Here is a 24,156-nt window from a genome sequence, read left to right as displayed (position 1 = left end):
AGAGTCGCTTCTTGTTAACCACCCTTCTTGGATATCAACACGGGAAGGAAGGTGGGCTTTAGTCTATTGCTTACTTTGAAGGCCTGTGTTTTTACCCCGACCGCTTAGAAAGTCAGTACATAAACTTTTGTTACAACTGTAGTGCAGACGTACGCACTTTGCTTTGCTGTCTGGTAACAAGTCGCAGTCCACCAGATGTAGTGACGCATGGCAGTTTCAGTTCGCCGTGTGTACATATAAGGAATTTACAGTAGTCCCTTACTTTTATTCAAGCTCATCATCGTCCGCCGTCTAGTAGTAAAATAAACTAATTTCAGTGATGTATTTAGGGATATCTCGAACGTTATTTCAACGAAGAGGCGAGGAATTTCATGAAAAAGAATCAGGGTGGGCTTTAGTTGAAATTTTGTATGTAGAAGTTAACATCAATAAGTACAATCCTTTGCGAGGATCTTCATACATCGAGCTGCCGACATAGATTAAGTGAATAAACGCTGTTGTAAACGTTGAAACAATGACGAGGCGTGTTATGCATGGGCTGTTGTGTCAGCTTTAAATCCTGCGGAACGGAATGTAGCGAATAGAACATCATAGTATCCTCACCATTCAACACAACTAAATTTGGATGGTATAGAATTTCCTATGCAGCTAATGGACATTAAGCGCTTTGAACAACTAAATTCTATTAGCATTAATGTGTATGGTGTAGACAAGAAGTCTGTAGTAGTCCCTCTGTATTATACATGTAATAGGAAGGGTACTTATGTTAACTTACTCTATATCGAAAACAGTGAGAATAGTCACTTTTGTTGGATTAAAAATTTGAGTAGGCTTGTTGGTAGTTAGTTGTGAAAAGAAAGGTGTAAAATGTGGCTATGCGACGGATGCTTACAGTATTTTAGAACTGAAGAACAGTTAACAAACCATTCTAAGAATGGCTGCAATTATGTATGTACAGATATACCTACTACAGGCAATAATATTTTAAAATTTACGAATTATAACAAGCAGATGTGGGTGCCTTTCGTCATTTACGCAGACTTTGAGGCCATTCTCAAACCATTCAGCACATGCGCGCCTAATCCAGACAACTCTGTCACTAATACTACACACATGCATATCCCGTATAGCTTCGCGTATTATATCAAGTGTAGTTTTGATAGTACGCTTAACAAGTTAGAGCTGTATCGAGGACCTGATGCTGCTAAAGTATTTTTAGAAAGACTTGAATGTGATGCAGTACGACTTAGCAGTATTCTAAATACTAACATTCCTATGAAGTCGCTTACCGAAATTCATTTACAAGAACATGAACGTGCTACAAAATGAAGTATTTGTAATAGCGAATTTTCTGAAAATGACCCCAAAGTTTTCGATCATGGCCATTTAACTGTCTTGTACAGATGCCCTACTCATAATAGCTGTAATCTTAAGTGCAGAGTTCCAAAATTTATTCCTGTAATTTTTCAGAACTTATCTGGTTACGACTCACATTTTATTATTTCACAATTTGGAGCTTCAGATGAAAAAATAGATATAATCCCTCAAAACAAAGAGTCATACATTGCTTTTACAAAGTGCGTAAAAGTAGATGAGGAGCATACTATAAAATTGAGATTTCTTGACTCGTTTCGCTTTATGGCGAGTAGCCTTGATAAACTTTCGAGTAATTTGCTGCCAGAACAATTTACAGAAATTCGACGTGTCTTTCCTGAAGAAGAGCAGTTTAATTTAATTCGGCGTAAGGGTGTCCTCTGTTATGAATATATTAACTGCATAGAATGCCTCGAAGAACGCGCCTTGCCAGCAAAACAATCATTTTACAGCTCGCTGAATTCAGCTGATATTAGTAATGATGACTATTTACATGCACAACGTATCTGGGAGCAGTTCCACATTCAAACGCTAGGCGAATACTCTGACTTATATTTAAAGACGGATGTACTTTTGTCAGCTGATGTTTTCGAAAATTTTTGCTGTGTTTGCAAGAAAACCTACAGCCTTGATCCATGTCAGTATTTTACAGCACCTGGGTTAAGTTGGGATGCCATGTTAAAATACACGCAACTGAATTTGGAACTGCTAAAAAATATCGATATGGTGCACTTTATAAAATCGTCTATTCGAGGTGGCCTAAGTCGGCGGTATTCTAAGGCAAATAATAAGTGTATGCCGAGTTTTGACTCTAGTCAGGAATCTCGTATATTATATATCTTGATGCTAACAATCGGTATGGGTGGGCAATGAGTCAGCATCTACCGTTAAGTGGTTTCTGCTGGCTAACGCAGTGCGAAATTAACGATTTACAGCTGCACACCCTAGACAATGAAGCTAATAAAGGGTATTTCCTTGAAGTTGACTTACAGTATCCTAAAGAGTTACACACTTCTCATAATAACTTACCGTTCTGCCCTGAAGATATGAAGTCTCCGTACATCACATCAACAACAAAGAAGCTAATCGCTAATTTGAGTGACAAATCTAAGTATGTCATTCATTATCGGAATTTAAAACAGTGTTTGCCGCATGGTTTGATGATAACCAAAATTCATCGCGTACTAGAATTCAATCAATCGCCGCGGCTAAAGCCATATATCGATCTCAACAATGATTTAAGAACAAATGCAGTTAACGAGTTTGAGAAAGATTTCTATAAGCTCATAAATAACAGTGTGTTTGGTAAGACTATGGAAAATGTTGACAAACGCTTTGATGTAAAATTGATTACAAACTGGAAAAATATTAAGCAAAGGTACGGTGCGAACCATTTAATAAGTAAACCGAATTTCCATAGCTGTACTATTATACATGAACATTTATTTATTATACAGATGAATCGTGTTAAGTTTAAGTACGGCGAACCTACCTACGTTGGCTTTGCTGTACTTGAATTAGCTAAAACACTGATGTATGAATTCCATTACGATTATATGATGACGAAGTACGCTCATAATGCGGAATTGCTCTACGCAGGTACCGATTCGTTTATTTACGAAATCAAAACTGATGACTATTACAATGATATAAAGCCAGACTTAGGTAGATTTGATACTAGTAACTATCCTGAAAATAATGATTACAATCTGCCACTAGCAAAAAAATTGTACCAAATAAAATGAAAGACGAATGTGCTGGAAATATTATCGATTAATTTGTAGGTACTAAATCCAAATCATATTGCATAATGCTTTTAAATAAACTACAAATAAGGAGATTGAAAGGAATTATAATAATGTAGTTCAGAATGAGTTAAGTTTAGAAAATTATAAAAATTGTATTAATAGTAATCCACCTATTTAACATAAGCAAATGGCTGTTATTAGAAGCAAGAAGCATCAGTTGTACACTCATTTAATTAATAAGGTAGCCTTTAATAATGAGGACTGCAAACGGTTTGTCATTCCAAACTCTACCAACACCCTAGCCTTGGGGCATAGTAGTGTTGATAGGTACTACTTCACATAAAGCAGATGTGTGTGTGTAAATATTACTTTGTAATATATACGCTAAGCTGACTTAATTCACATAAAACTGTACATATTGTTTAAAGATAGTAAGAAGGGTGAGGTACACTAAGAGCATAGTACAGCGAATGATTCAAGTTTAAACTTGTACATATAAAATTAGCAGTTTTGTATTATTACTTACGAAGGGTGAGGTTCACCGACATTGTAAGATGTACACATATGAAGCGGAAATGACTACAGCAAATGATTTAAGATGAAACTTGTACATACAAGATGCGATAAATAATGTAGAATTGGCATATTCTTTTATTTTAAATTAGGTATTACCTTCTCCTCCTCCCACTCCTTCCTCTTAAATACTCGAAGAAGAAGAGTAAGTATGTGAAGAAAGAAGGTGTTTAGATTCGTAAGTATGTTATCGTCTTAAAAGAGCAGCTGAATAAGTATGTTGAGAAGAGAATTTTTTTCTGAACAGTGTTCGATTCTAGTCTTGCAGTGTTCTACAACATAGATCTATAGTATGCGATTCTAGTCACAATATGTTTTGAACAGCAGTATGTGTTCAAGTCTAAACATGCACAATGATGTTATCGCTGCAGCACGTGCACACTCATGCTTTTGCAATGCATGTTCGATAGAGATGTGCCTTGACAGAGGAGGAGGAAGAGCAGCTCAGTAAGTATGTTGAGAAGGAATTTTTTTCTGAACAGTGTTTGATTCTAGTCTTGCAATGCAGTGTTCTACAACATCGAACTGTAGTATGCGATTTTGTGTTCTCAACACTTGTTGTAATACGTTTTGAACAGCAGTATGTGTTCAAATCTAAACATGCATCGCTGCAGCTACGCGATATGTGCACTGCCTTATGCATATGATCGCGTTGTATGTTCGATAGAGATATATGGCTATGCCTTGACAGAGCAGGTAAAAGAGAAGAAAGTTATAACAACCGCTATCTTGCGCAAGCTGTTCAAAATTCTAGTCTTGTTATGTTTCAATCACTTCTTTTGTAATTTGATCTTCTTAAAACAAAGGTATCCTCTGACATGTTCTAAACACATGTTGTATCGAGTACAGTGTTCTATTCTAGTCTTCATCACTTATTTAGTGTTCTGAACATATCAGTCAACGTTCTGATCACATGCTGAAGTTAACGACATCGAGCGCAATGTACTATTCTAGTCTTGTTATGTTTCAATCACTTCTTTTGTAATCTGATATTCTTAGAACAAAGGTATTCCCTGACATGTCTAAACACATGTTGTAACGAGCACAGTGTTCGATTCTTGTCTTAATCACTTATTTGGTGATCTGAACACATCAAACAATGTTCTGAACGCATGTTGACGTTAACGACATCGAGTACAGTGTTTGACTGTAGTCTTGTTATGACCGGGCGAGTTGGCCGTGCGCGTAGAGGCGCGCGGCTGTGAGCTTGCATCCGGGAGATAGTAGGTTCGAATCCCACTATCGGCAGCCCTGAAAATGGTTTTCCGTGGTTTCCCATTTTCACACCAGGCAAATGCTGGGGCTGTACCTTAATTAAGGCCACGGCCGCTTCCTTCCAACTCCTAGGCCTTTCCTATCCCATCGTCGCCATAAGACCTTTCTGTGTCGGTGCGACGTAAAGCCCATAGCAAAAAAAATAAGTCTTGTTATGTTTCAATCACTTCCTTTGTAATCTAATCTTCTTAAAACAATGGTATCCCCTGACATGTTCTAAACACATGTTGTATCGAGTACAGTGCTCGATTCTAGTCATAACAAGGACCGGGATTTTAAATCGCAAGAATCTGTTTTACGGCTGGATGCCCTTCTTGACGTAACAGGACCGGGATTTTAAAGTAATTTATATTTTTGCTGAGTCACTTCCGTTTTGCAAGCAGAGAGGCTGCTTGCTTTGTCTCTGAGTTCGTAGGAAAGAGGGCAGCACGATGCTCTGTTGATTAAAGATGGTTGCTGTTATAAAGCACGTGGCTTTGATGAGCACGTGGATTTTTTGTAAATTGCCCGCCACCACATATCAAAGGATGAGGTTGAGTGCCATAAAAATGGCAGGACGATGCTCTGTTGATTAAAAATGGCTGCTGACAGCAGCAGCAGCATGATGCGTTGGTGTTTAAAGATAGTAGATGACAGCTGTCAAAAAGCATGTGGAATGTTTCAAGTTGCCCACCAGCACCACGTTTCAAAAGTGGTAGCTAAAGATGGCAGCACTGAGGTTTGCGATACAAGATGGTGGATGACAGCTGTCAGAAAAGCACGTGGCTTTGTTTGCTCTGTTAATCAAAGGTGGCGGATGACAGCTGTCAAAAAGCATGTGGAATTTTTCAAATCACCCACCAACACATGTCAAAGGTAGTAGCTAAAAATGGCAGCACGATGCTCTGTTGATTAACTATGGCAGCTTGTCCAAAAAAGCACATAGAATTTCAAATTGCCGCCACCACATTACAAAAGTAGTAGCTAAAGATGGCAGTACTGGGGTTAGCGATGCAAGATGGCGGATGGCACTGTCAAAAAGCACATGGAATTTAAATTACCGACAACCAGGTTGAGGTTTAGTACCATAAAGATGGCAGCACTGAGGATAGCGATGCAAGACGGCGGATGACAGCTGTCAAAGAAGCACGTGGATTTCTAAAGCATGTGGAATTTTTAAATTGCCCGCCACCACGAGCCTAAGTTTGTAATTATGAGATTTAGCCCTGTCAAGATAGCGGCACTGAGGTTAGCGATGCAAGATGGCGGATGACAGCTGTCAAGAAAGCACGTGAATTTGTTTACAAACAAAAGCACGTGGCTTGCGGCGGAGGCCTCTGCGGAGGGTCCTGTGGAGGTGAAGGTGGAGGAGGCCTCTGAGGAGGGGCCTGTGGAGGTGGAGGCAGCGGAGGCCTCTGTGGAGGGGCCTGCGGCGGTGGCGGTGGCAGTATCCCTGACTCGTACTACTGAGGTGATGATATGAAATGGATGATCAAGAACATTACATATATTAAATTTGTATTTTAAATATGTATATTAAATATATATACATCTTTCCAATTAATTACACCGTTCGATAATTTTGTACATGCTGTGATTTTCAAACCATCACAACCTGTCCTAAACTGAAACACTTAAATATTGAAGTCAGGCGATCGATGTACGGTGTAAAACAGTACGTAACCTTTACCTGTTCTAAGAGGCTTAGACAGGAACTTGGTCTTTGGACTTTCCGCAAACTGTAGGTAATGGGGAAATGTTAAGCTGTTCTTGCGTAAGTTTCTTAATCGAGCTGAAGGCTAATTAACGTCAGATGATTGGCAGACTGGAATCTGAGGATCTGGTGTAATCCCACAACTGTACTGCTACAGAGTGACGGAGAGAATATTATTCTACCGTGCATTTAAAAGAAAAACAAGTACATCGTATACAGAGAAGTGCCGTAAGAGAAAGACAAAACCACTTTGGCTGCTTTGTTAACTTTATTGAAGAACAAGTTTTAATACATTTTCCTCACTTCACTGACATGTATTTATTCTCAATAACCCCTAGTTATCAATATTTTTTTTTCAATTCGACTACGAATTAATATATTTCCTTACATACCATTTCTCACCAAAGAAGCTGAAATTACGTACTTAAATATGTCAGTATAATACAGTAGGATGTCGATTATCCGAGCGTCAATTAACCGAAAAGTCAATTATCCGATCTCAAATTTTCCCGGTTTTTTTTCTGAAGTGTGAAGGTTAATGACTACTAAACACATTATACTGTAGGAGTGCGTACATTCACCGTGCAAAAAATACCCTTAAAATACGGTATGGTAATGTCCATTTTCCTTTACTTATGAGCATACGAAAATGAACACAACGTAAATTATTCTCATGGACTGTATATAATTATGTGGCTAGGAGGCGTGACCAGACTTAAGGAATATAATGGGTAGGAAGAGCATCGGTACAACGAGTTTTAAAAAGGAAGCCATGGATATGTCGTGTCACCATGGAAACTTTACCCGAGTGAACACCAAGCTGATTCGGACCTGGCAACCATCGAGTGATCACGTGATTCTCTCGACCACCGTAAGTCTTCCATCCAGCCGTGAAAATCAGAAGCAGTTTATATCACTGCATACAACCCAGAATATGATAATTTTAAAAATAATATATTGGAACTGAAATTCAAGGGGTTACATTTGAGGCATCAATCACTGAAATACTTTCAGTGTTTATGGCCAATTTTATTTATGTATTCAGTTATTTAATGAAGAGTTCTGTAGATTCGTTAGTTTGCCAGAGAATGAGGACGATATAAAAAGGAATTTACTACCTCATGAATACAAACTACGGTGACAAGATTAGATCCAGCAACATTAAGCGTAGAAGACTTCCTAGCCACCTGGTCCTCAGACGGCAAATAAAGGCATTCGTTCTGAAATCCACAGCACAGCAAGTGTAAAATTTATAAAGTAAAAAGTACGAGACATAACTACACTAATTTACTCGTCATCTGCTGTTTTCACAACAAAATATTATGATGAACTTAACAGAGTAAGCAGCCAGAACTCTTACACTGCTTGAGAGTCTCCGTACTTTGACGTTCCATTTTCTCGTGTATGCGGTATGCCAACAAGTCATCTAAACCTGTCATCACCACGCACATTCGCGTTCAAAAAAAAGAGGCTAATTTGAGGGAACCAATCGAGTTCTCGTTACGCAGCAATTGGAGAAACCTCCCTGTTCTCTCTCATGTCCAAGTGGCTTGCTGCCAGAAATTGGAGTCCACTCAGGCTCCTTCAATTACCTAAGGAAGTACAGTCCATTCAGCAGCTTCTTTACTCCATCCACCCGATGACCTTTTAAAGTAGACCTTAGAGTAAACATCTGTTTAGTCATTCTTTATATCCTGGAGGAAAACAATCAGTGAGAGTACGTTTCTTGTTATGTCTCTTAGCAACTTGATAATAACGTGACTCTTGAGTTGGTAGCTCACTCGGTAGACGAGTAGAAATGTTTAGGCCTCCGGAGCCGAATACCGCGCGTTTAAACCTACCATAGGCACGCGGGTGTGGGCTTGCATCCGGGAGATAGTGGGTTGGAATCCCACTGTCGGCAGCCCTGAAGATGGCTTTCCGTGGTTTCCCATTTTCACACAAGGGAAATGCTGGGACTGCAGCCTACTTTAATTAGGGCCACGGCCGCTTCCTTCCCACTCCTAGGCTTTTCCTATCCCATCGTCGCCATAAAACCTATCTGTGTCGGTGCGACGAAACCAAATTTTTTTAAAAAATTTAGAGATCCGTTTTTCTGCCATCTGGTAGAGTGAAATGGAAAGTCAAAATAGAGAATCACGGAACCTAGATGGCTTCAAATTGAAATGTCTCCACGCGACAGATGAGACCATACGTTTCTTCTTCTCCTTCTGCTTCTTCTTCTTCTTATTATTATTATTGCCACCTCCTTAGCGTAACAATGATCACTATTTTTGCCGTCCGCCTGGGCTCGGGTTTGATTCCTGGTAGCGCCAGAAATTTAAGAATTGCAGGAGGGATGGTATGTGGTTAAAATGGTACATGCAGTTCACCCCCATTGCGGGTCGGCCTGAATAGAGCTGCACCACTTCAGAACGAGGACACGCATTTGTCTGGCTCCTCGGCTGAATGGTCAGCGCAGTCGCATTCGATTCAGAGGGCTTCGGGTTTGATTCCCGGCCATGTGAGACATTTTAACTTTAAATGGTTAATTCCACTGGCTCGGGGAGTGGTGATTGTCATGTCCCCGACATCCCTTCAACTCGCACATCACACACTACATTGACACGCTGTTTCCCATACTGTACATGGCAGAAGTCGCTCACCTTCGTCTGTCTTACAAGGGCTGCACCAAGCTACAATAGCCACACGAAATTATTATTATTATTATTATTATTATTATTATTATTATTATTATTATTATTATTATTATTATTATTATTATTATTTTAACATCATCGTCAGCATTATCATCGCTTTCTATCAGAGATGCAGTAGTCTTCAACCATATAAAGCGTTCATATGAATAGAAGGTTTTTATATGGTTGACTCTCTTTCCCGGCTTGATCAGTCGCGGTCAACCGCGTAAATAACATCTGATAGATTTTGGAATTTCGTGTATCTTGTGGCAAGAATACTTTTAACTGAATTATTTCCGGAGCAGTCTTCCGCAAAATGTTTATATGGCACACCCCCTTCTGGAGCACAAAATTTCTTGCTCACCAACACCCCTTACTTTTTTCCTTTCGTCTCTTTCGCTACTCTTTCGATTTTAAAAAATCCGGCTCACGAGATCTTCTGTCTGTTAATAATAATAATAATAATAATAATAATAATAATAATAATAATAATAATAATAATAATAATAATAATAATAATAATAAACCGAACGAGTTGGCCGTACGCTTAGGGGCGCTCGGCTGTGAGCTTCCATTCGGGAGATAGTGGGTTCGAATCCCACTGTCGGCAGCCCTGAAGATGGTTTTCCGTGGTTTCCCATTTTCACACAAGGCAAATGCTCAAATGCTGGGACTGCAGCCTACTTTAATTAAGACCACGGTCGCTTCCTTCCCACTTCTTGGCCTTTCCTATCCCATCGTCGCCGTGAGACCTATCTGTGTCGGTGCGACGTAAAGGTGATTGTAAATAATAATAATAATAATAATAATAATAATAATAATAATAATAATAATAATAATAATAATAATAATAATAATAATAATAAAATAATAATAGTCATAATAAATAGTAATAAGGAGAAAAAGAAGAGGAAGTGGCCTGTGACAGCAAATGATGCAAGTTAAAACCTCTAAGGATGCTTTGGTGCTTTCTTAGGAATTGTAGCATGCTTGTCTAGCAATTTGGCATTTACTTTCAATTGTTGCTCGTGATGCTTAAAAATGTCAATAGGTTTACTAATATTCTCTTGATGTTTTGTCTGGAAGTATCTCGTAAGTTTTGCAGGTTTCTAAGTACCGTTGACTAAAATATCCAAGTAAAGAGCACTGTGGCCGTTCCTAGTTATTCACAAGAATGTTTGAGAAACCTAGGTATAGATAATCGTCTTGATATACGCGTATTATTTTTGTCGAATAATATTAATCCTATCGGCAAGAGCTGAAGCAGTTGTGAAAGGTGAACATGCAATTAAATTCACACTCTAAACTTTATTAGGTATTTCCTGGCACAACAGGCATTTGACGCAACATTTTCACGGGATAGCTTTTAAGCATCGTGAATCAGCCACTTGTTCATGATTATGACGATACATGTAACACTAAAATGTTAGCTACCACTCCTCAGAACGCGCAGAAATCCATTTGCAAAACACATTGTACTGTTCAATCGCAGTCTTTGCACTGACTGATAACGAGTTTCAGGGTAAGAAGGAAGAATATATATTCTCGCAGCGTAACGAGGTAGTGGCAGTAACATTGACAATATCCGGTCAGCACATGTGAAATTTTATTGTAAGAAAGGTAGTGTGTTTCGCTGAAGTACATAACTGTAGTTTTGAGTAAGAGTGGAAGACCTTGCCTGGCTTATTGTACTGAGAATCAGAAGATATCAACAACTGTTCAAAAATGAAGTTTGTATTGTGATATGAACTTGCAATCTTAGACGCCCCCCTATATTACACTTCGCCCTCTCCCTTCCAATTGGACGCGCCCCCTTCTTTGCAAATCACTGGTCTAGAGTCTAGACCTAGGGATAGAGTGGATGAGGTGAAAAGATAGCAACCCTCTCAATATCATCCTGAAGTTGAAATGAGAAGCATCGGAAAGAGGGTACTTCTAGGACGTTGACGGCATTATTCAAATCCACTTGATCCCCGTCCTTTGGTACTCGCCATTTTCACCCCGCGGTTTTGTATGTTCAACTATACTGCTCAGTTCAAATGATTAGCCGCCCATTCCAGGTTTCTGACACTCAGTATACCACTATGACCGCATACAACGCCTTTATACTTTCAAATTAATAATAATAATAATGATAATAATAATAATAATAATAATAATAATAATAATAATAATCATAATCATAATAATGATAATACCGGTAATAATCGTGCCAACAATAAGGCCTCGCTGTAGTTTTTTTAAAAAATAGAAAATGTATTATATTTCTCACGGTCTTCCCCCTATGGATGGAGGTATTAAAATAACACCCACTGTATCTCCTGCCTGTCGTAAGAGGTAAGTAAACTCGTGTCCTCATCCCGAGGTGGTGCAGCTCTTTTCAGGCACACCCCCATTGGAGGTGAGCTGCATGTACCATTTCAACCACACACCAGCCCTCCTGCCATTCTTAATTTTCTGGCAGTACCGGGAATCGAACCCGGGCCTCCGAGGACGGCAGCCAATAACACTAACCGTTACGCTACGGAGGCGGACTAGTTGTAGGCGCCGGCCCCGTAGTGTAGGGGTAGCGTGCCTGCCTCTAACCCGGAGGCCCCGGGTTCGATTCCCGGCCAGAACAGGGATTTTTACCTGTACCTGAGGGCTGGTTCGAGGTCCACTCAGCCTACGTGATTAGAATTGAGGAGCTATCTGACGGTGAGATGGCGGCCCCGGTCTAGAAAGCCAAGAATAATGGCCGAGAGGATTCGTGCTGACCACACGACCCCTCGTAATCTGCAGGCCTTCGGGCTGAGCAGAGGTCGCTTGGTAGGCCAAGGCCCTTCAAGGGCTGTAGTGCCATGGGTTTTTTGTAGTGGTAGGCATCACCTGAAACACCTGTGTGTGGTGAAGTCTCGAGGAGACATGATGAAATTTTAGAAAAACCACATAATTTTCAAGATTGTTAGAAATAAAGAATGCTAGAAATAAAGAAAAGCTGTAAGCAAAATCTACCCATGAAAGCACTGCTGAGAAAAATGTCAACAGCTGGTGGCACCTGACAACCTTGGTTTGGAATGTTGTAACTTTTTTTTGATGACTACTGATAAATGAATATAATAAATAAATAAAATATAAATATAAATTACTCAAAAACTTAATAAAATTAATAAGCATAATTAACCGAAATGTCCGTAGTATGGGCGCCAGAGTTCACCAGAATGGATCCCTCGAATTTAGATAAGAGCATGATAAACTTTATATCCCAGGGCGTGTACATATTCTAATGCTGCGTACTGGTACATCTGCTGCAGGCCTTACCTAACCTCCTGAAAACGACTAATTAGGTAGGAACTGCACCTAGGTTCATCAATAACACTGATTCTAAAATAGCTAACTATATTCTGAACAAATTCCGTGCATGAGCACCTCATCAACATACAACATTATACATATAATACACACATAAAATATTGCTGGAAGACTCCATATTTACAACAACAACAATAATGAAAACCGTGGGAAAACGAAAGTGAGAACTAAGCTACCATTTGTAGATGGTCCGATGAACAATGTACATGTTTGAAGATGAATACCCTTCACTGTCTCTATATCAATTCGACTTACCGATTCTCATAATCGGCAGTTATCACTTCACACAGATACTGTACCTTGTACTACTGTGTTCACATATTTTAACACTTGTAAAGATATATACACACGTCTGTCGATCCTCAACATATAAATTTATGGAAAGTCTGAGATAGCTTTCACCAACATATAATACTAGGCCGCCACAAGTGCTACAATCCTTAATGCGCAAGCACTCTCCACAATCAGCCACTTTCCACAAACATAACACGACTACGCTCCACGAACGTTTGAAGTCCAGTCCATTGCAGCCATGTCAATCCAGTACCGTGTCTCAGCACCACTTCCTTCCCGTACAGTGCGTCAATTGTAGTTGTAGTTATCTTCCTTATCGTTCCTTTACCATCATCTCCACAATCACCCTTACAATGTCTCTTACCATGTCTCATACAATCTCATACAATCTCCTGGTTGCCGCCGTATCATCAACCTTTATAGACATCAACATCCCCCTCCTCTCAGATGATACGTCTGGATTGGTGCTTGCCAGCCAATCATGAGTGATCTCAAATTAAGACCAAGCCCTGAACTACTTCTTCCTCCCAAGATAATAACAAACTCTGGGGAGTTTTCATGAATCACCAAACTTTCCTGGTACAACAACAAGCTTATCTCATCAGGCTGGGATATATACATGAGTAAATGGAATTCCCTGACACAAGTACATCACAACACACACTGGGGTAGCCAGATGACTCATTCAAATTACCAGAGTTATTACAGCAGTGTTTTCCCACTCGTGCAAAACAAATTACTCATACCTACATATGTGGATATCTTCCAGCTTACCAATATAAATGACAAAACATACAAATGAAATACTGATAATAATAATAATAATAATAATAATAATAATAATAATAATAATAATAATACTGATAATAATAATAATAATAATAATAATAATAATAATAATAATAATAATAATAATAATAATAATAAATCGAATACTGACAATATCTCTAACTTCTACATATAATTCGGGGGTGTGATATATGTACTATCACATAACGCCCCCTTGGTGAATCGATGATATCATATATTATGATTCACCATAAAACAGAACTTCATACATAACCTTATAATGACATAACTGAACACTTAATTTACTGTAATAATGATATATACATTGCGTCTACTGCATTGTATTCGCACACACGAAATACAATTTGTCCAAACAATAATAATAATAATAATATGGCTATATACACACAACTCCGATTGTTTCATATACCATTGAATACAATCCCTTCTTACTACTGTACATGTACATTAAAATTGATAATATATACCTCCAAGGTGCAGATCCTATCTCTTATATCTGCGAAGGCTATAGATATTAAATGTCCCAAGGACCTTATTTTCAGCGGTTAGGAGCCTATAAGCACACTTGCCTATTCTACTGTCCACAGTATACGGACCCTGATACAATTGAAAAAACTTATGCATAGTTTAACATCAGCATCGATAAGCGAAGAATGCGTACCACAATAAAAACTAACTATGTCTAGAATACACTCTATCTCACACACAAACATTCATCCCATCCAGTCACACAAGAATTATACAAGCTTTCATTCGGAACATTCATAACCAAGAAATCCCTCTTTCTGAAATGCGCGGGAATCTCACTATGTTTACTCTTCCACAAACTCATAATTAATGCAAGCAAACAGATCACATACTTCTTCACACATTCCACATCGATATCATACAGCAGGTCATTCAAATCGTTCACACAACTCTCAGAATTAAATAAAACATTACGCACTCGCTTGTCAAACATACTCACTTCATTCTCACTCACGCTCACTCGATTACAGAAATTCTTACCATAATACACTTTGAACTTCCTGTCATTACTACTTAATGACCCAACAATTAATCCATCTTCACCACCTTCCATATCAGCTCCTACTTGCACCACTTTCATGCCAACAACACTGCTACTTTCGACTCTCTTATCAGAAGTTTCATTAATCTCAAAGTCACCATTTTCACACATAATGGTCCTAACTTTACTCTCCTCACGTACGCTTAAATCAACAAAAACATCCTCATGATGTATACTCTGTGAACACACTTCACTTACTAAACAACCTTCATCAACTTCACAAAAAACTTCACTTTCAATTTCAGAAACTTCTACAAGATTATCGATCGCAACACCGCTATTACCATCACCACTAGCACAAAGTAAGACATCCGACATATCATTCTTACCTTCATCACGCCCCCTATACACAAAATCTCCCTGATCACAAAACACATGGTCATACAATGATTCCTCTTTCACGTCTACCTCGTAACTTACCTGTTTCATCGCGTGAATAGGAATTTCGGTATCGGACTGCCTATCTGACCCAACTAAGAAGTCCGATTCCGGTTTAAATTACTTGACGTGGACTGTTCACTATTATCATGTCTCTGCACTTGATCTGGAGGTCTTTGATCCGTACGCCCCCTACTTTCTGATTCCCCTTGATTAGGTCTTCTGCCATAATATTCCTGGTGATTAACTCCCTGATTAGACTGTCTGTTTCCCCTTCCGGAATTACCACCCTGATTCCCTTGCCTAGAATGACTGAAATTCTGATTATTCCTATCTCCTCCTAGCTGATTACCTTGTCTCCCATTATCCCCGTAATTCCTACCTTCACTTTGCCTAGTCCTCCCCTGCCCTTCCAAAGCATCAAACCTCTCTAACAGCTGCTCTAATTCCTTGATCGTAACAATATTCTGCATACATGCAGCTAATCCGACCTTCTCAGGAAAATGCCTCAACATCTGGCGGACTGTATCTCTCTCCGATGCTAGACCTTCAATATTCTGGCTGATCAGAACATGCGCCAAGAAATACTCCGTCATAGATACACCTTCCTGAGGTTTATACTTGCCAAATAGCACGCGATCTCTTTCCCTTCCCTGAATAGCTTCACTCCAAAATTTAGAACTAAATTTCTCCCTAAATTCCTCCAAACTCGAAATACCCTGTCTGTAAACTTGAAACCAAGATCTCGCTTCTCCAACAAATGCAACATCCAACAGCTCATCAACCATACTCCACTCGATCAAACCATCGTCAAGATTCTTGGAAAACCGTTTCTCCACCGTTTTCAAGAATTCCATCGGATTAAACTGCCGACCATTAAACTTGGGTAATTCAGAGTCCTTCGTACAAGATACGTATCTATTACATATGCTGCTACCTACTTGGATTTGACTGATCTCCTGCCTTAACTTTACATGACATGCTTTAATTCCTTCTTCCACTACCATTCTGGCATTTCCTTCTACTGACTTGAGGTCATCTTTTACCGACTTAAGGTCTTTCTCCAATTTCTCATTCTTCTCATCTATACGCTTCGCTAAAACGTTCTGATTGGATTTAATTCTATCTATTTCTTCTACTTTATCTTCCACTATTTTTATTCTCTTATCACATTCCTTGCTGTTTTCAACAAATTCTTTCCTAACTACATTAAATCGGCATTCAATTTTCTCAGTCAATTCCAAGCATTGAGCTTCAACCTTATTATTGACTTCCTGAATTTCCCTGCTTTGATGGTCAAACTTCTGGTTCAATTCATCTATTCTACCATTCACAGCACTACTTAAACTATCAATTTTACTAGACAATTCAACACTCACTAAATTTAACTCCTTACTTTGATTCTCAATCTTACTGGACAATTCCGTACTAACTGAATTTAATTCACTATTAATACTGTATATTTCATTACTTAAAAAACTCAATTCACTCTTCAACTCTTTACTCTGACTATCAATCTTACTGGACAGTTCAACACTCACTGAATTTAATTCAACACTCTGATTATCGATTTTACTGTTAATCGAATTCAATTCACTCTTCAACTCTTTACTCTGACTATCAAGTAGCGATTTAAGCATACTGAGCATTGAAGCCTCCCCTTGATCCCCTACATTCTGAGTTTGAGACGGGTTACTCTGTTCCTCACCCATCGTTGCCAATAGATCCTTCCCACTATCAGCCATTTTGCTACTCTTACTTAAATTAGATAAACTCAATGTGGTGGAATTCTTTTGCCTTCTCTTCTCCTGATTCTTAGTACCAGCAACTTTAAAAACCTCTCTATTTCTTAATTTTATAATACTCGTCTCGCTACAACATTTCTTCATACTCCAACATACATATCACGTACATATAAAACACTTCACTGACATAGTTTGCAGAATTCCAACCACACCTGACAAGTGCACCTACGCTTATACGCCTAACAGATGTACCAATCATTCAGCCCCACGCTGGGCGCCAATTGTAACTTTTTTTTGATGACTACTGATAAATGAATATAATAAATAAATAAAATATAAATATAAATTACTCAAAAACTTAATAAAATTAATAAGCATAATTAACCGAAATGTCCGTAGTATGGGCGCCAGAGTTCACCAGAATGGATCCCTCGAATTTAGATAAGAGCATGATAAACTTTATATCCCAGGGCGTGTACATAATGCTGCGTACTGGTACATCTGCTGCAGGCCTTACCTAACCTCCTGAAAACGACTAATTAGGTAGGAACTGCACCTAGGTTCATCAATAACACTGATTCTAAAATAGCTAACTATATTCTGAACAAATTCCGTGCATGAGCACCTCATCAACATACAACATTATACATATAATACACACATAAAATATTGCTGGAAGACTCCATATTTACAACAACAACAATAATGAAAACCGTGGGAAAACGAAAGTGAGAACTAAGCTACCATTTGTAGATGGTCCGATGAACAATGTACATGTTTGAAGATGAATACCCTTCACTGTCTCTATATCAATTCGACTTACCGATTCTCATAATCGGCAGTTATCACTTCACACAGATACTGTACCTTGTACTACTGTGTTCACATATTTTAACACTTGTAAAGATATATACACACGTCTGTCGATCCTCAACATATAAATTTATGGAAAGTCTGAGATAGCTTTCACCAACATATAATACTAGGCCGCCACAAGTGCTACAATCCTTAATGCGCAAGCACTCTCCACAATCAGCCACTTTCCACAAACATAACACGACTACGCTCCACGAACGTTTGAAGTCCAGTCCATTGCAGCCATGTCAATCCAGTACCGTGTCTCAGCACCACTTCCTTCCCGTACAGTGCGTCAATTGTAGTTGTAGTTATCTTCCTTATCGTTCCTTTACCATCATCTCCACAATCACCCTTACAATGTCTCTTACCATGTCTCATACAATCTCATACAATCTCCTGGTTGCCGCCGTATCATCAACCTTTATAGACATCAACATCCCCCTCCTCTCAGATGATACGTCTGGATTGGTGCTTGCCAGCCAATCATGAGTGATCTCAAATTAAGACCAAGCCCTGAACTACTTCTTCCTCCCAAGATAATAACAAACTCTGGGGAGTTTTCATGAATCACCAAACTTTCCTGGTACAACAACAAGCTTATCTCATCAGGCTGGGATATATACATGAGTAAATGGAATTCCCTGACACAAGTACATCACAACACACACTGGGGTAGCCAGATGACTCATTCAAATTACCAGAGTTATTACAGCAGTGTTTTCCCACTCGTGCAAAACAAATTACTCATACCTACATATGTGGATATCTTCCAGCTTACCAATATAAATGACAAAACATACAAATGAAATACTGATAATAATAATAATAATAATAATAATAATAATACTGATAATAATAATAATAATAATAATAATAATAATAATAATAATAATAATAATAATAATAAATCGAATACTGACAATATCTCTAACTTCTACATATAATTCGGGGGTGTGATATATGTACTATCACAATGTCACCTAGGGACTTGGAATGAAATCTCTTTTGTTGAGTATTGTAACTTTTAGGGTTTGGCACACGCTAGCTTAATTCTTCTCTTTCTACGTTGCTGCAACTAGAATTTCATAGTTAGTCAACCAATCGTCACCCAGCTCACCCCTATAAATAAGAGCGGACTTGGACTACATGTATCTATCTTGATCGGTGCATCGGCCGGTGAGGTCCTCCTCTCATTAGGATGCAAGCGAGCTAGATCAAGATATAATTTAGGTGGCTAGAAACTTATCCTATCATATGAATTTACTTATTCTTGGCGAAGGGAAGATAGCAGCGTTCTCCTGTAGCATGTAACGGTGAGGGCTGAGCCGCAGTTACCTTCTTTTCATGTAGAGTCCTCTTAATTTAACGTAGCTTTGTACAATGTAGGTGTCTTGGTTTCCTTGCTACGAGTGTTATCACCCGAGCGTGAGTAATGTCACAAGGAGGTACGAGTGAGGACCCTCGTTTCACAGGTTCATCTTGTGTTATTGTGACTAAGCTTTCCAAAATTGAATTTATTCCTTCTTGTTTTTGGTCATTACCTTTCCCGGACTTCGTCAAAATTTAGTATGGGATATCCTCTCTCTTACCGGGTCTTCTGACACATTAGGTTTCATTGTAGTCATAACATGGCTTTGCTTGAGTAGGTTTAGCATCACATTCTATTTGTTTTTGCCGTTCTTATTAAATAGGGGCTGCCTGGCCGAGGCGGTAAAGGCGTAATCGGTTCGCCCGGAAGGACGTGGGTTCAAATCCCCGTCAGGAAGTCGTAAAATTTAAGGAATGAGATTTCCACTTCCGGAGGTGCATATGGCCCTGAGGTTTACTCAGCCTACACCAAAAATGAGTACTAGGTTAATTCCTGGGGGCAAAGGCGGCCGGGCGTAGAGCTAACCACTCTACCCCATCAAGTGCCGAGGTTACCAATAGTGGAAGCCTTTACGTTCCACCACTCCCAGGGGCCTTCATGGCCTGTTCGGAAATGACTTTGCTTTGCTTTTAATTAAACATTCTATTTAAGTGATTCTTGGCCGTGTAGTATGTGCTACTGCTCCTGTTTCTTCTGGATCCTTCCGATCCATTATTGTATTGCTGCTTCTCTGTGAAATAAGGACAGCGAGTGTCAAAAGTATAAAGCTTTATAAGCTCACCTTTTCCCTCTGGCGAATGTATTTAAAGTGCATCTTGCTGTGAGTACCAGGCCCTTTGGGCCTTTAAGGTTGGGAGCTCATTCTCCCTTTGGAGTGTAAACTTAATTCTTGGAAGCTCAAGCTTCTCGTGCAATAGACCGAAGATGGTCTTACCGTGGTAATTGTGAATTGGGAGTCTGTTCTCCCCATGCATTAACGAAGTTCTGAGCTATTTTTATAATAGATTGTCAGTTATCAATGTTGAAGCCCTTGTTTAAATAGTTTTCCTTGTTCTTATTTGTTTTTGTTTTCGTCGTTTTCAAAAGAGAAACAAAAAATGAAGGACAACAATATATGTAAGAAATATATAAAATTTAAAGCTTTTTTGCGGTCATTTTGTGCAGGATCCTTGGCTCTGCCGATTCTTTCCCTCTACTGCATTGCGTCGTAATAATGGTAATAATAATAATAATAATAATAATAATAATAATAATAATAATAATAATAATAATAATAATAATAATAATGCTGTTTGGGTCATCATTCCATAGACTGGTTTGATAATGTAGCTCCCCATGCCATCCTATCCAGGGGTAGCTTTTCCATTTCTACGTAACTTCGATATGTAAATGTGTTCCAAATACCACCGCAAGGTCAAAGGTAAGAGGAGGACTTTAAGATAATCAAAACGAAATTTATAATTGGATGTGAAGGCTTAGTATTCTTAGAGAAAGTATTCCAGCAGCTACAGCATTGTGTCTAAGTTTCGTTCATCATTCGCCATTTTGAACAACTCTTTCCAAAAGTTACAGTGAATTCTCCATTTGAGACTACAAGGCTGAAATGATCAACATTTTCCTTGAAGAGTTATAATATCTGTAAGTAGTCAAAGGAAAATAATTCCACTCGTCCTTCCAAACCATGCGTTAGTTATTTCGAAATTGGAATTCAGATTATTATGACTACAGCCAGCAAACGAAAGGGATAGTCTTGGAACTGATTTCCACAGGAATGGGGTAATGTCGACATTGAAAACCTAGCATAAAATTACAAGGAAGTACACAATAGTTTATACGATATAATGTATTTCTCATGATGCTTTGTTTTCAAAGCAATGACTTGTGAGAAATGTATATAGCTTGAATTTTAGTGGAGTGGCTTGAACTCTGATATTAAAATTTGTGGTGACTCTAGTTCTTTGCCTTGTTAACACGTGAGGAGGAGAGGTGGCGTGCAATCTTAGTCAAATCAGACTAACGCTCACATGCATACACATTCATTTAGTGCTTTCTTTTTTTATAATTAATTTTATGATATAATAGACACTTCCATCAACCCTCATTGTGCAGAAAACCACAGAGAGACCTCTGAGTAGCTCGAATATATGAACAACTTTGTGGATGTCATGTCTTAGTACAGGTCATGAAAGTCCTGGGTGGAGTGATCAGTAAAGGTTTCTACTATTTGCAATCTTGGATTTAATTGCAATTGATTGTTTATCCCTATTCTAAATCACCTTTTCCTCCAAGAATTAACCTGGTACTCATTTCTGGTGTTGGCTGAGTTGACGTCAGAGCCATGTGTTGAGGTCTGAATGTGGAAGTCCCATTTATTTGACGGTGTATTGAAATCAATAATTCTCCAAAGAAACTGAGCACATCTATACAAGCTCCGTTAGGCACACTCTCTGATGTATGAGAGGAAAATTATTGCCTACAGTAGCATCGTGCTTTCTAATGAATAGTCCTAATGACGTTTCTGATAATGATGCTTCTCCAGGGGTCCACGCAAAGGCCCATTACAACATGACTTTGTGCAGACAGTGTCCACCGCGAAACTCATTACATTGCAAGATAAACAATGGGATGGTATATCCAAATGTTGGAGAGTGCAGTGATAAATTCTAGCCTAAACATAACTACAATATTTTTGTACGCCTTAAAAGATTTTGAACATGAAATCTTTTTCTTTCTTTTTTAATCTGTTTACCCTCCAGGGTTGGTTTTTCACTCGGACTTGGTTTTTCACTCGGACTCAGTGAGGGATCCCACTTTGGTTCGGGGATACAACTGGGGAGGACGATCAGTACCTCGCCCAAGTGCCTTCACCTGCTAAAGGGGCCTTGTAGGGGGATGGCAAGATTGGAGGGGATAGACAAGGAAGAGGGAAGGAAGCGGCCGTGGCCTGAAGTTAGGTACCATACCGGCATTTTCCTGGGGGAAAAGTGAGAACCACGGAAAACCAATTCAAGGATGGCCGAGGTGGAAATCGAGCCCATCTCTAATATTTGACCTACCGAGGCTGAGTGGACCCCATTCCAGCCCTCGTACCACTTTTCAAATTTCGTAGCAGAGCCGGAAATCGAACCCGGACCTCCGGGGGTGGCAGCTAATCACAGTAACCACTACACCACAGAGGCGGTCGAACATAAAATCTATTATACGAAATAAGACATCGTTAAATAACTAGAGATAAATGCACCTGATGAGCACCCGATTAAACAATAAATCAACAATACAGGCTCCAAACAAATATGCCCTACCGAGTTCGATAGCCGCAGTCGCTTAATTGCGGCCAGTATCCAGTGTTCGTGAGATAATGGGTTCGAACCCCACTGTCGGCAGCCCTGGAAATGGTTTTCCGTGGTTTCCCGTTTTCACACAAAGCAAATGCTGGGGCTGTACCTAATTAAGACCACGGCCGCTTCCTTCCCACTCCTAGCTCTTTCCTGTCCCATCGTTGCCGTAAAACCTGTCTGTATCTGTGCGACGTAAAGCAACTTGCAAATATGCCCTAATAGCGTTGTTAATGATGAATTGGGTAGGGTGTTTGGTGGCAATTCCCCAAACACAATACAGTGATAAAAGTAACGGCGTTACCAAAATAGAGGAATGCACACAGGAAGATTGTTCCATATTATGGCTTTACGTAACAAGAGAGTTCACTTTATCAAATGGATCTAACTGGAGGAATCAATTTTTTTACAATTTACTTTACGTCGCATTGACACAGATGGGTCTTATGGCGACGACGGGATAGAAAAGGCCTAGGAGTAGGAAGGAAGCGACTGGGGCGTTGATTAAGGTACAGCCCCCAGCATTTGGCTGGTGTGAAAATGGGAAAAAATAGAAAACCATATTCAAGGCTGAGTGGGGTTCGAACCCACTATCTCCCGAATACAACCTGACAGCTACGTGACCCTAACCGCGTAAGCAAGGAAGAAATCTGTTGTACGGCCAGAAAGCAGGCAAAACTATCTTAGCACAGGTCTTAGTGGAGTGATCAGTAAAGGCTTCTGATATTCGTAACCATGGGTTTAAATGCACTTGAGTGTTAAGCTGTATAATTAACCACTGTTTGCCCCAAAATTAGCCTGGCAATTTTTTCTGGTATTGGATGAGATAGCCTCAGAGTCATGTGTGTAGAGGTCTAATTTCTAAGTTTCTCGGTGTTGTGACGGTGTGTTGAAATTACAACTTTTCCGGAAAAACGAAACTCGTCTGCCAAAGCTCCGGTAGGTAATCTCTGTTATGTATGAGAGGAAAATACCTGCCTACAGTAGCTACTGGATAGTTCTAATCATGTTTTTCTTATTGTGTCCCACATTAGAACGTTGATTCCTTGCCTATGCAGGTTGTTCTCTTTCGTTTAGTTGATATTTATCTTCCATACGATCTAGGAAAATCCTTTGTCTTCAACCAGGTGTATCGGCATAAATGAAATGGCTCTGGCACTTCGCACAATAACTAATCGCCCATTTAATAGGAAAGTGTTAGGAGTGGTAAAGAAGTGGCCGTGGCCTAATTAATGTACAGCCCCAGCGTTTCAGCATTTGCCTGGTGTCAAAATGGGAAATCACGAAAAAGCATCTTCAGGGCTAGGGACAATGAGTTTCGAACCCCCTATCTCCCGAATGCAAGCTCACAGCACGGGCAACTCGCTCGGTTATCCGGAATGTAATTGACAAAAGCCACTGATGTAGAGTGAGTGTCACTTTCGCCGTTCTCGTTCACTGTAAAAGGTGGAAGACCTAGTGCTGAGTTTCAATTCATTTTGTTGTGTAAATTCCTATGTGTCACCAGAGATCACTTACATGCCACCAGTCCACACTGAAGGGACATTTGTTTCCGTCCATCATAAATCCAACTTTCTTCGTCAAACATGAAGCTAAGATAATCTTG

The sequence above is a fragment of the Anabrus simplex genome, chromosome 2, assembly GCF_040414725.1.
Source record: "Anabrus simplex isolate iqAnaSimp1 chromosome 2, ASM4041472v1, whole genome shotgun sequence".
In the NCBI taxonomy this organism is placed as follows: domain Eukaryota; kingdom Metazoa; phylum Arthropoda; class Insecta; order Orthoptera; family Tettigoniidae; genus Anabrus; species Anabrus simplex.
The sequence above is the reverse complement of the archived record's forward strand: the minus strand, read 5'-3'. Positions refer to the sequence as shown.